Genomic DNA, 14,776 nt, shown 5'->3' on the forward strand with positions numbered 1-14,776 from the left:
CCCAGTCCTTTCACTGTAATCGTTCATAACAAGCTAAGGGGTCACACTTAGATAGATTAAATTCCATCTGCCATTGCTCCACACAACTTTTTATCTGATGTATACCTATCCTGAGTATATGCATACACTCTTGGACTTAAGTATATTTATTTGTTATAAAGATGAGGTAGTGAATACACAATATATGCTAAAACTCTGATAATCATGCATCCAATGGTGTAGGAATCCTGATAGTCTGGCATCTGGTTCAATCATTAGTTTGGAATGTGAGCTGGGACTTCGGGTGTGCAAGCAGCATTAGCGATAAGAGACAGGGGTATGAAGTACAGTTAAAGTCAGGGTTGTGGTCCAGAACATCAGGGATCATGAACATGGGTATATTTGTGGCCAGTGCAAGGTCTGAAGGAACTGTATTTCTTGCTGCCCTTTTAAATTCACACGATCAATGGAAAATTGATTATTCTGCTGTGCACAATGCAGAATGTAAGAAAAATGTGTTTAGTAACATCCAAATGTCCAGACAACATGTCAGTCCAGCACTAAGAAGTCCCAAAGGTATCTTATTATCAGAGTTTTCAGTAGATGCAAGACCTTGAGGATGCAACCACCACTTCTGCAACATGTCATGAAACAATCTTTTTAATTGGGCATTAGTTCAACATCGGTGAACATTTACAAGTGTGTCCATCAATTACATTTCAATTTAAACCCAAGTATTCATATTAAGGAGAAGCTTTATCTCCTTTAGATTTTCATCTCAACTTCTTTTCCTTCGTAAGATAATGGAAGGATGATTAAGACCACTGTGACTGAGTCTCACCAAGTGACACTGTTGGCTCTCATTCCTGGCTCTGGTTTAAATGCAACTAAAAACCAAAAGAGGAGATGCAGGGAGACAAAAATTAAAGTCTAATTCGTAGCCAGACAGAAGCTGCGGAGGCAGAGATGACATTTGAAAAGCATGGCAATGGTATTGTACAGAATAGTTCTGTTTATTGGAACAAGAGGAAGTTGTGTAATTATGCAGCATCTTTCACAATCACACCATGTTACAAGGCCATGAAAGAATATCTGAAGCTCTGGTAACATCAAAGTCTGTCAGTTAAATTATGCAAAGCAGGTTATTGATATCATGGAGGTAAAGATCAGGTAATCTGCTTCAATGATGATCCCTTGGAGGGAAAAAAAAATATTGGCAGGGATGAGAGATGAATGGGGAGGAAGTCTTTATGTCAACCAGTTGAGAGAGAGGTGAAAATTGAGGTGCATGGATATCGGAGTGAAAATGGAAAAAAAAACTGCAAATGCCAAAATTTTAAATAAAATCAGAAGATGCTGGGAATACTCAGCAGGTCAGGCTGCAACAGTTGGAAGAGATACGGAGTCAATGTTTGTAGTATGGAAGGTCACATAACCTCTCTAGAGGGAATCTGATCGGAAGCCATCACATCTGTCAATCAAGGAAAAGACCAACCAAGCTGAGCATTCACATTGTAATTGGCCTTTTTAAAAGGAACACACATGTCATCGTTGGCTTTGTTAATTGCTTGGGCAGACCCCACTGAGCAGCAGTGGGGTATAAAGCACAAAATGTGGAGCAGCTGGCTCTCTTTTCCCTAAGGAACAAACCTGAGCTAAACTCCAGGTCATGAGCCAAAGCCAACGCTGGAGAATTGATATCAAGGTGTGTGCCAATAACAGTTGCACGGCTTTGAGGTATACGCAAATGAGCCATAATTGTGTCATGCTTCTTCTTCTTCCCTGCACTGGGTTGAGGGGTGGTGGGTATTGTTGCATTTTCATCTACATTAAATCTATACCCTGCGCGATTTATAGTTATTGCTTGTTGTATTTACTCTGTATGAAAGAGTGAGTGATTGTGATTCCCTGTGGTGAATTTTCCTTGTGGGCAAATAAAGTTGCAATCGATTTATGTCCAAGCTTGTTGTTTCTTGACTTATTCAACTTGTTCCTTACATAACAATGTTTCAGGTCAGAGTCCCTTCGTTAACTTATACAATGTTTCTCGAGGCACTGTTCCCTTTGCAAACACTGGTCCTCACTTAATGACCTGTGTGGCACACACAAAGTCTTCACCCATCTCAGCCACATCAATTCACTTTGTGTCAAACCCCTTCTGCTCTGCTGTCCCACTTTACTCTTCCCACTCAGTATACAATAGGGAACTGTTCTCCTTCCCTTCAGTCATGAAATATCATAAACTCCAACAGATCTTGGATTCCAATGTTCCACCAGATCTCTCTCTACCTTCATTTTCCTCAGACCACTCATCTCTCCACTCCCCATTTCCTGTTGTATATTTATCATCCTGATCTGTCCCTCTCTGTTCCTGAATTAGCAGAGACCTCAGATTCATCTCTCAACCTCACCATCAAAAGGAATTCCAATTCAACATGAGGTTGAACTGTTCTCCCATGGGTTCCACCGCCATGCTCATATCTTTGGCTGGGAGGCTTCATCCCAAACTGTGAATCTTTTCACCCATCTCCAGCACTTCTGATTCTTATGCACCCCTTCTGTTTAATTACCATAACCTTTCTACATCTATTAATTGTTCATTACCATTGATTATTTTGATGTTTTTTTAAATTCCATTCTTACACTCCATCCTCCCTCCTTCTGAACTTACTGCAGGCCATTCACTAAAAGCCAAGCCTGATATCATTATCAAAGCCACTGACAGAGATGGTGCTGTTGTGATCTAGTGTGTTGATCTTCATCTCATAGAGGCAAGACATCAGCTCTCAGGCACCTACTTATATTTCTTTCTGGATTGCAACCCCCACCATCGAAAATCATGTCCTCATCTCCCAAGAAGTAATGGACCTAATTTCCTAAAAAAATCGTCCCGTCGCAGTTTTCATTCTTCGAGTGACTCTGTGCCCTAGAGCTCACTTGTGTCTCCTTCCAAGAATCAACAAGAAGAACAGACATTGCAGACCCATTGTTTCAGTTTGTTCTTGGACAACCAAATGTATTTCTTCCTCTCCTGGGTATATCTTTTTCCCTTTCTCTAAGTCCCTTTCCACTTACATCTGTGACTCCTCTGATGCACTCTACCATGTTGACTTTTCCATTTTACTGGACCCAACAGAGTCATATTTACCATTGATACAAGCTTGAGGAACAGCACCTCATTATCATCTGGGCACTTTGCAACCTTGTGAATTCTACATCTCTGGGTATTTTAATTTCTCGATTTGTGTCAATTATCCATCTGCAATAATGGCTCAGCTATTTTTCATATTCTTTTACCTTTTTTCTTCCTTGAGTGGGGAAGACATGCCTAGCCTGAGTTAAACAGGGAAGTCTGCAGATGCTGTGATCATCGTGCAATACACAAACATGCCAAAGAATCTCAGCAGGTCACACAACATCTATAGGAAGTAAAGGATAGCCAATGTTTCAGGCCTGAGCTCTTCATCAAGGTGTGAGCAAAAAAAGCCACCTGCTTTTTGGATGTGCCCAGCCTGACCTGCTGAGCTTGTTTTCCTACACTGCATTTTGCAACTCCTAACTCTTCTATCCATGTTCTCACTTTTTAACAACACCTATTCACTTATTGACCAGATCACCTTGTTTACCACTAAATGCCACAATCACCTGGGGTTTACCCCATTACATACACTGTCTAGATTAAATTCCATCTGCCATTGCTCTGCACAACTTTCCACTGAATGAATCCCCTCTCCTACTTTCTCTGCATCTCAGCATACTTCTTTAATCTCATTTTTTGTTCCAGAGGTCGTTGACCTGAAACATTAACCATGTTTCTCTTCCCACAGGTGCATCCTGGCCTGCTGAATATTTCCAGCACTTTTTGTTTTTGTCGATACCAGCAATATTTATACTCAGTTAAAATGAGAACAAGAGATTTGTGGGGGGGGGGGGGGTCGGGGTGTGGAGGCAGGGTATCTTTTGGATATTTTATTTCTGGGTCTGCTTATTTCTATATACTTAGAATACTCCTCAAACCCTATTTGATTTCAAATTTCTTGTCAGGGTATATACCTGACATTACATACAGCCTCGATATTCTTTTTTTTTCAGCAAGCGAGGTAGAATTACCATTTATTGGTAGTCCAAAAATAATTGTACATAATGTACACATGTAAACAATGAACAAATACAGAGAGGAGTCCAAAGGATGAGAATCCTTAAATGAGTCCCTGAGTGAGTTTCTTGTTGAGAAGTCAGATGGTGGAGGGGTAGCAGCTGTTCCTGAACCAAGTGGTGTGAGTCTTGTGGCACCTACACCACTTTCCTGATGGCAGCAGCAAGAACAGAGCAGGTACAGGGTGGTGTGAGTCTTTGATGACTGCTGTTGCTCTCTGATGGCAGCATTCCCTCTAGATGTTCTCAATGGTGGGAAGGGGTTTGCCTGTTATGTCCTGAGATATCTTCACTACCTTTTGCAAGGCTTTAAACTCAGGGTTATTGGTGATCCCATATCAGACTGTGGTGCTTTCCACCTCACATCTGTAGAAATTTGCCAGGGTTTCCAATGTCGTACCAAACTTCTGCAAACTCCCGGGGAAGTAGAGGCGCTGACATGCTTTCGTCATGATGCCATTAGTTCAGGAAAGATCCTCCGAGATAGTGATTCCCAAGAACTTAAATGTGCTCAACCTCTCCACCTCTGATCCCCCAATGACGACTGGATCATACATCTCTGGTTTTCCCTTCCTGAAGTCAACAACCAGTTCCTTAGTTTTGGTGACAATGAGTGCGATGTTATTGTTTGTGTACCATTTGGCCAAGTTTTCAATCTCCCTCCTGTATGCTGACTGATCACCCTTTATATACAACCCACTATCGTGATATCATCAGCGAATTTGTAGATGGTGTTTTGTTGTACTGAGCCACACAGTCATAGGTGTAAAATGAGTAGAGCAGGGGCTTTGGTAGTGATGGAGATTGTAGAGGAGATGTTCTTACTAATCTTCACTGAATGTGGTCTGTGGATAAGGAAATCAAGGATTCAATTACACAGTGTGGTGTTGAGTCTCAGGTCTTGGAATTTGCTGATCAGTTTTGAGGGGATGATGGTGTTAAATGCCAAAATGTAGTTGATAAAGAGCATCCTGATGGATGCACCTTTGCTATCCAGGTGTTCCAGGGCTTTGTGTAGAGTCAGTAAGATGGCAAATTGGAATGGATCCATGTCACCACTCAAACAGGAGCTGATATGCTTCAACATCAGCCTTTCAAAACATTTCATCACTGTTGATGTGAAGGCTACTGGTCGATAGTTACTTAGGCAGGTTACCACACTCTTCTTGGGCACCGCAAAAATTGAAGCTTGTTTGAAACAGGTGGGTACCATGTCCTGCCAGAATAAGATGTTGAAGATATCCATGAATACATTGGCAAGTTGGTCAACACATATTTTTAATGCTCAGCTAGTACTCCATCCGCACTGGATGCTTTCCTCGGATTCACTCTCCTGAAGGCAAGTCATCTTCGAATATGGACAGTAGAGCATCATCAGGGGACATGGGGGTGAGCAGTCATAGTTCTTTCTTGTCCTTCTGATCAAATTGGGCATGGAAGGCATTCCATTCATCAGGGAGTAAAGCTTTGCCTTCTCCAACTGCACCAGATTTGTAATTGAGTATCTCATATTGAATGAAACACAGTCTGAATTTCCCTGACCATGGAATGCAGGATTACTATTTATATCACTGAATATCCAACTGGCACACTTATGACTTCTTAGAGCATTGACGTGTGTCTTTCTTTATTTGATATGACAGTATGTGGCAATTGTCTGCAATGCAAAACATTTAACCCTCCTCAGTTTTGCAGCTTGCCTGCAGTTCATCTTGACTTCAGAATTGTTTTTAACAATTATTGTTCTTTCTGCAGTTGCTAACATTAAATTCTGTTTTTTAATCCCTGCCACCCACAAGGATAAGAGCTCTTGAACTTCTTTATGCCCCTTTAGAGAACTGTTGGGAATTAAAAACATAAAATTGGCTTTACAATGAAATTTACTCTCATGAGAGGTGAACACAAGAAAGGTGAACACAATCTAGACCAGGCAGATCCCTGAGAACAGTTTCAACCTAAAGCACTTGGGTGCAACATGATAGCATTTTCATCATCCCTTTATCATAGAAGTTAATTTGCCTTTCCTCAGCAGTTGCTTGGATTTGACCATTTATTCAATGCCAAAACCCACAGCAACTATTTCTGCCAATCTTGTGATTGGCCAAACACTATGAGATCAGACAATCAACCCTCATTTTCCTCTGAACAACAGATATCTTTCTTAACTTCTCCATTATTTGAATTTCAAAGAAGATGCTCATAGACCATCCAACATTCTGCTTCTTCTTCTCCTTCCATTTCCACAATGCCAATCTCTGCTCTGGACCAGGTTTCGCTCTAATGTCTTTCTTGACCTCAACACATCCATTTCCTTTTGACTATGCTCCAAGTGAATAGGTCACCTCCAAACCACCCAAGCTAGTTGAATTTCTGAATAATTTCACCTCTTTTGATTTTATCCCCTTCTCTATCAAAAGTGCTGTCTGATTCATAATCTATCTCTCCAAGTTTTTTACTCCAAGTCCCAACCTTCCGACAACATGCTGCTTCATAATTCTCCTCCCACATTTCTGTCCACACCATCCTCCCACACACTGGCTAGTTTGGTGAGACCAATAAAGCAAACTGTTTGTATATTCCAAGAGGAACTAGTGGGCAATTTGTTTCTTTCTTTTCCTTTTCCTGAGACATGATGATTTTGTTGACTATTCAGGTCAGAACACGGTCAAAGTAAACATATGGTTCAACTTGAGATGTACTTCCCCAGACAGACATGATAAAAATAAATTAGACTTTTCATGACATGTTGCCACTCAGCTAAAATATGCAAACCTTCAATTCTAATAAAAGATACTGGATCTGAAACTTTGAGCTAGAGTTTGCAAGGATATTTTGGGACATTCAGAGTCTTAAAGGTTTGACAGCCAGATAAGTAAGGGGACATGATTTAATTGAAAGTCAATATTTTTTCAGTAGTTAATTGGACAGGGCTTGTGAGTTTACCCCCACACCCTCCAGAAAGTGATATGAAAACATAGAACCTCCCCTCATCACCCTCCACACGGTGATATGAAAATGTAGAACATTACAGCACAGTACAGGTTCTTTGGCCCTCGATGATGTGCCGACCTATATAAAGCTACTCAACAATCCAAATGTTCTCCTCCTCATACTCCAAACCCTCTATTGATCTTGCATCTATGTGTCTGACTTTTAAATATCCCTATTGCACTGGCCTCCACCACCACCTCCGGCGTGACAGGCACCCACAACTCTCTGTGTAAAAAAACTAACCTCTAACATCTCCACTAAACTTTCCTACCCCCGCCTTATACAGATATCTACTGTTGCCTGGGGCAATAGGTATTGGCTGTCCACTCTATCTCTGCTTATTAATGCACACAAGTTGCTGCAATCATGCATGACCTCAATTCCCACCATATGGCTGGCAGCCAACAACATGTTGACAATAGTGGTTGATAAAAAGACACCCAGATATTTCTGCAGGTTAGCAGTAAGTGCAGATGTCTTGAAGTTGTCTGGCTTGCTTAGCATTTCCAGGAGTTTTAAGTCTTTACTGCAGAATACCAATTCATGGCATGGAGCGGAGAAATGCACTCTGCTGATTGACAGCAATCTTATTAACCATGTGTAGTGAACAGGGATTCACTAGAAGTGTGCTGTCCTAACGACTGGTCGCATTCATGTTTAGCAATGCTAAGAGGGGCAAAATCAAGAATGACAAAATTGTCCAGGGGATGCTGTGCGTCCGCACACACCGGTCAACTGCGGACCATACAGCATGAGCTCTGCCATTCAGGGGTCACCCGCATGGCTCATTTTATCAAGTCCCGCAATTTGCCCTACTCAATAGAAGATGTCAGGGAAATGACCCGGTCATGCCAGGTCTATGCTGAGTGCAAGCCGCACCTTTTCATCCCATGAAATGCACCTGATTAAATCATCCAGGGCCTTTGAACATCTCAGCATCGATTTTAAGGGACCTCTCCCCTCCACGAACAGGAACACCTATTTTCTCTCGGTCATCAAGGAGTATTCCTGTTTCCCATTCACCATCTTGTGCCCAGACACATCCACTTCCTCCGTTATGAAGGCTCTAGACTCTATTTTCACCCTGATCAGGTATCCTGGCTATATTCATAGCAACTGGGGCTCAGCCTTGATGAGCGACAAGCTGCGTCAGTACCTGCTGGTGAGGGGCATCGCATCCAGCAGGACTACCAGTTGCAACCCCGGGGGAATGAGCAGGTTGAAAAAGAGAACGCCACGATCTGGAAGGCTGTCAAACTTGCCCTGAAGCAAAAAGACCTTCCAGAATCGTACTGGCTTGTTGTCCTCCCCATCACACTTCATTCAATTCGGTCACTACTCTGCACTGCGACCAATGCTACTCCTCATGAACTCATGTTTACATTTGACAGAAGGTCGGCATCAGGGATTACACTCCCAGTCTGGCTCACTAGTCCTGGTCCGGTCCTTCTCAAGAAGCACTTGAGGGGAAGCAAGACCAACCCCCTGGTGGAAAGGGTGAAATTGCTCCATGCCAACCCCAAGTATGCCTATATGGAGTACCCGGATGGCAGGGAGGACACCATCTCCATCAGGGACCTGGCACCTGCTGGAACCGATGATCCGTTACCTCAGTTGCCCCACAAGCTACCAAGCTCTTTTCCCCACCCCCACCCAGGGGACACAGTTCCGGAGGAGAGTGAACCCCCTCTCTATCGTCGAGCTGGAGCTCCAGCCCACTACCCTTTCATCACAGGTAGACCAGGAGACTCAAGGAGCTCAAGGCCCCCTGGTGCTAAGGCGCTCCACCAGGATGTCCAGAACCCCAGACCCCCTGAATCGGTAAATAGTATTATAAATATTTCTCTTCTGTGTCTATTATCGGCTTTTGATCCTTATTCCCTTCATCCACAGATCCTTAATTCTGAAGGAAGGGATGAATGTAGTGAACAGGGATTCACTAGATGTGTGCTGTACTAATGACTGGTCCCACCTCCTGGCTCCTCCCCTGGGGGCCTGTATATAACCCTGGTTTCCCACCTAAACCAAGAACCCCTCTGAAGCCTGTTCATGAAGCCTACCTGTGTTGCAAGATAATAAAAGTGTTGGTTCTCCCTCCAGTCGAGTGTGAGTCTTTATCTATGCTACACCATGATTGTCATCTTTCTATATATGCAGAATCATTTCACTTGGCTCTTCAGTACTGTGGAGGGAGTGGATGGATGGAAAAATAGTGTGAAAATCTGAGCAAGATACTTAAGGTTCAAAGTGATATGTTCTAGACCTTCACGAAGGAGGAGAAATGGAATAAATTAAACAGCAAATTTCAACAAAAGAACAGAAGTAACGATTGGATTTTGCGATCCATTTGCCTGTCTTTCCTGCGACTGGGACTCTGAAGCAAGTGGCACCATTAAAGGTGAAGGATCCCACTTAGTGAGAATAATCTTTTGCAGAACAACAAATGAAATCAACTCTATACTTCATTTCTGTAAGTTCAAAAGATGTAGCATATACATGCATTAATTTAATCAGATGCCAGTGAACATTGCCAGAGATTTGCCTGTTACAGAGATTGCATGGTTAGCTCTTGTCAAGCGCCGGCTAATCCTTAGGAGCACATGAGCCAATGTAAAAGAAATCACTTATGAATGGAACTTCTGACAGCAGCTCGTGAATTGCACATGCAAGAAATATAGAACAAACTGCTAGAAATATTCAGTGTATGAGGCTGCGTCTGTGGGAATACAAACAGGACAAACTTTTTGAGTCGAGGATTCTTTGCAAGAATTTTAATCTCCATTGACTTCAAGGGAAATCAAGGCAGGATGCCGAACAGGAGATCCTTTTTCTTTCCGAGCAAAATATTATATTACAACCTGATTAAAAGGTTTGAATTTTCCAAAGAAGTCAACCCCCTTATTTCAAATGGTCATTCAGAGGCATTTCTTTCTGACAATGTCACGCTATCCTTGGAGATGTTCATATTACTGGATCCATTGGTGTCATGCCGATCCAGTCACTGTGTTGGAAAGAGGTAGGTAGATATTGGCTGATGCTCCATGGGGATACCTTCATGGGGATACCTTCATGGGGATACCTTCATGGGGATGGGGAGGGTGTTGGGTTGGGGGTGGGCTTCTCATCTTGATTTCGGGTCTTGATTCATTGATCACGGTTGATTAGGATGATCGAGGAGCAGCTCCATCAGGTGGTAAACAAGAAGTCAGCAGGTGGTGGAAAACTGAAGCAATGGACAAAGTGCTGCATGACCTCTGCAGATGAGGAGGGATCCATGGAAACCATGGACAGTTGAATCTCAGGATGGTGCCCTTCATTACGATTGCTGAAGAGTTATCAGCCCAAAATGATGGCTGTCTATTGCTTTCAATAGATGCTGCCAAATCCATGCAGTTCCTCCAGCACCTTGTGCTTTGCTCCTGGAAGGTGGGTCTTTTAGCATCCCATAATTCTTAAGTTCTATTGTATGTCAGAATTCTCCTCCATGGTATTAAATAGCACTGAGTTAATTACTTGTTTATTCACCTTCATGAAACCAGAAGTAAAATGGAACTTGGGAAAGTGCACATGTTAAATTATATTTTCATTTCTGAGTTTAAGTTATTAAACACAACCACAATAACAAGAATTGAAAATAATATTTATCACTGTGTGGTGGAACTTGGCTGTCTAGAAACGGAGTCAGGTGATGATCATTACTCAAGACGGTGTGTGCAACAAGATTGTGAGACATTTTTTCAATCAGTTGTAAAATATCTTCTGATTAGACTCTAATATTTAATAGCTTTAAGAATTTTTAGTGGTGGGGGATAGAGATGGTGCTTTTTTTTTAAATCAATGAAATCCTGGGTTCTGAAAGGGTGATGGAGGAACATTTAACTGAAATTTCCAAGCAAGAACAGAACATATATGATTCTAAAGGAAAAGAATAAAACAATGGGACTAAATAGATTGCCTTTCAAAAAGGGAGCTAGCACAGGCATGATGGAGAGAATAGTGTCTCTCTGTGCTCTGTTATTTTACGATTTTCCCAATTAATATTGTAACAATTAGGGCAGTAGGGTTGGTGCAGCAGTTAGTGCTATTACAGAGCCAGCAACCCGGTTTCAAATCTAGTGCTGTCTAGAGAGAGTTGTATTTTCTTCCCGTGTCTACGTGAGTTTCCTCTGGATGCTCCAGCTCCCTCCCACGTTTCAAAAATGTACAGGGTTGGTAGGTTAATTCGATGAAGCCCAGATGGCTTTTCATTACCTTCGAAGTGACGTTGCAAAAGCCGCCATGCACGCGGTAAGGCAAGGATGTACCTTTTCAAGTGGAAAGTGACGCTTCCAATATAGCCCTGGCCGCTCTTCTCAATCAGGCAGGCAGGCCAGTTGCCTTTTTCTCACAGATGCTTCAAGGCCCCAAGCTCCGGAACCTGCCTGGAAAAGGAGGCTCAGGCCATTGTAGAAGCTGTAAGGGACTGGAGGCACTACCTGGCTGGTAGAAGATTTTGATGACATGGGCTCATGGGCCTGAAAGGCCTGTCACCATGCTGTATGATTAATTTTTTTTTCAATTGGAATTTTTGTTTCTATCATTATTACAAATATTTTATTCAAAATATATGACTTAAGAAATTAATCCAAAAAGTACTTGGAAGCCAAGCCACACCAAATATTTAAACCTAAGTCTTTTTAGAACAAGTGACACACCTCCAGCAGTATAATTAGAGATGAGATCTACAACAAAAGATTACATCTCCGATCTGTTTAGGTTGTTATGTCGATAGTAAAACTTGCTATTCTTTTCCACACACACTAATTAACAGAAACACTGTTTCCACTTTGTGATCCATGATAAATGATTATGAAAATTCTCTGAAATACGACTGGATTTTGCAACCTGCTACAGATTGAAGTGGCCTACTCCTATTTTGTTAATAACAGGTCCTGTCACGATGAAAGTGTGCTGAACCCATAATTAAGCAACCATCATAGTATAAACATTATGAAGATGATAAATATAGAGCCAAAACCTGTGCTGCATTTCCCGTGTCTATTTCATTTGAATTTGCATCAATAGAAAGTAAAGATTTATATGCATGTTACTTTTTTTAATGAAATACAATACTTGTTATTTTGCAGAGCCTGAATAGCATCTAAAAAATAATCGTAAAGGGCACCACCAAGGCTAAAGGAACTGAACAAAGAACCAGGTAAGCCACAACACAAAACCATGCAAAAGATAATGAATTCCTGGTATGTACAAGCGTACAATGTATTGTGACAGAATATGTTGTGTTTGTATTGTATATATATATTTGGGAGATAAAGTGTGGCAGGTTTTTTTGTGTAGGTCACATGCAAACACTCCAAAATAGTTCTCATTTGCTCAAGCTACACAGGCTAGCACTGAAGGCATTTGCAAAAGCTTTGGGGAGTGCCCAAGGGACTTGACTAATAGATTGTTCTTTTGAAAAGCAACAGATGAATGAATATTAGGACTGGAGCCGCAGGCTTGCTGTTCTAAGATGGTCATGTGGTTTAGCAAGCAGAGGGGGAGTCAAACAGGTTTTTCTCTGTGAGAGAGAGATCATTTCTGTAGTTTTACAGTCAGCAGTAACAGCTGGGACTGAAACAGGACAAGTTGGAAAGCTTGTGGAAAATTTGAAGATGGGTTGTGAGTGCTTAGTTCTGCCTGGTCATACACGAAGAGAGGACTGGCTGTCTAATGTTTCACTTTAAATAAAGGAAACAAAAAGGAACTCTGTGGTGACCTGAAAGAAAGAGTTTATCATCTGGAAAACCTTGATGGGGCAAGTTTCTTTGGCAAGATACTGAAGTGGCTAATTAAAAGGAATCAGTTGTGGGTGTCCAGTTAACAACAAATCTCTCTCTGAAAACTGACAAGAACCTTCCTGAGCGATAACCATTTACCTTTCAAACACCAAAGCTCGTGAACTTCATAAATGTTAAATTCTGTGCACAGTATAAGAATTGCCTACAACCAGTAAACCTGGAGGAATGAGAAGTGAGATTGGACTGTGAATCAAAGACCTTTTCTGAACTTACATACACGTGCGCTTAGAATTAGAAGGTTGTTAAGTTAATAGTATTAAGTTAAAGTTTGATTCTGTTTTCATGTTTAAAGATAATTAAAAGCGACTTTTGTTTAAGTTACCATTTGTCTTGGTGAATATCTATTGGTCCTGGGTTTTGGGGTCCTCTGGGCTCGTAATAGTACACATGAATAAAAATTCATACTTGCTCCTGCCAAACAGATATGAAAAATACAGTAATATATGTTCAATTTTACCAGCACAGGTGCCACCATCTTGAGCACAGACCCATGGTTACACGGTTTTAGTTTAAAAATCATCGTCAGCTCTTCTCACATTTAAGAAGCCATTGGGATTAGAACTGGCTGTTGAACCCTTCAGAGCAGTGCTCTGTCTCCAATCTCCGCTCTCCTGCGTCTGCTCCAGTGGCAGCATTGTCTTTACAGCTGTCCAGCAATGTTGTCATTTTTTTTTTGCAGGTTTTAATCTTTCCAGGAAATGAATGATGTGCTGTTGTTCAAGTTTCTCGTCCAAATATAAATGATCTGGTCATTTCATTGTACTGTTATTCACATTAATTTTATTATTTAAAGTTCCAAGTTATTTAATTAAATTGCATTTAAGTTCCCTTACTACAATGGGAGGGATTTTTACACCTATCCTCTAGATCAGTGGTTCCCAACGTTTTCTTTCCACTCATATACTACTTTAAATATTCCCTATGCCATAAGTGTTGTGATTAGTAAGTGATTGTTTAAGATCATATCTGAGTAGGAAGGGAAGGTTGAGAATCACTGCTCTAGACCCAATTATTACTGAAATATTTTGCTTGAGAAAAATTGTCATTGGCTCATTTTCTTTGGAATTATGAAACTGTGCACATAACGAGTCAATTTGGAATGATTAAAACAGTGGTTTTCAAACTTTTTCTTTCCACCCACATACCACCTTAAGCAATCCCTTATTCATCGCAGAACACTTATGGCATAGGGAATACTTAAAGTGGTATGTGAGTGGAAAGTAAAAGGTTGGAAACCACTGCTTGAGATTAATGGTCAAAGGCCATTAAGGCTGCTGTGTTATTGTTTGTGGATAATTATAGTTAATCCTCTCAGTTATTGATTTCCATTGTATCATCTGACTTGTTGAATTGTATTACAATGACATTGCTGCTGAGATAGATCTTGCCTTCAGCGCAACAGACAAAAGAGGTGGAGAAACTCAGCAGGTCTTGCAGCATCCTTAGTAAGTAAAGGGTAACCAATATTTCTGGCCTGAGCTCTTTGTCAAGGCATGAGCAAAAAGCTGGCAGGTATCTCAAGAAAAAGGAAGGAGTAAGGGCCAGAGTGAGGATCACAATCTGATAGGTAAGAGGTCATAGGTGGATATGAATGGGAGGGTAGAAGAGGAAAAAAAAGCTGAGGAGAGATGGGGGGGGGGTGGGGAGTAGCTCTGAATGGAGAGGGAAGGGAAGTGGGTGGGGAGATGAAGGAAAGACAAAGGGACCTACCCCCTCCCACTATCACTTTTTTCTCTTCTACCTGCCCATCTATATCCACCTCTGACCCATTAGCCTCCCTCCTCTCCTCTCCTTGCCTTTTTATTCAGGTG

The 14,776-nt window shown here is 41.6% G+C and overlaps 1 long non-coding RNA gene across 1 annotated transcript in view; it reads left to right on the forward strand.

The window, feature by feature from the left end:
• Window positions 1–14,776, forward strand: part of LOC138763408 (uncharacterized) — a 42,388-nt gene that overhangs the window by 14,898 nt on the left and 12,714 nt on the right. Inside the window, exon 2 of the long non-coding RNA XR_011357533.1 lies at window positions 12,252–12,322. This is a non-coding gene — a long non-coding RNA (uncharacterized lncRNA). The remainder of the gene's footprint in view (window positions 1–12,251; window positions 12,323–14,776) is intronic.

Source organism: Narcine bancroftii, chromosome 5 (genome assembly GCF_036971445.1).
Source record: "Narcine bancroftii isolate sNarBan1 chromosome 5, sNarBan1.hap1, whole genome shotgun sequence".
NCBI classification, from domain to species: Eukaryota; Metazoa; Chordata; class Chondrichthyes; order Torpediniformes; family Narcinidae; genus Narcine; species Narcine bancroftii.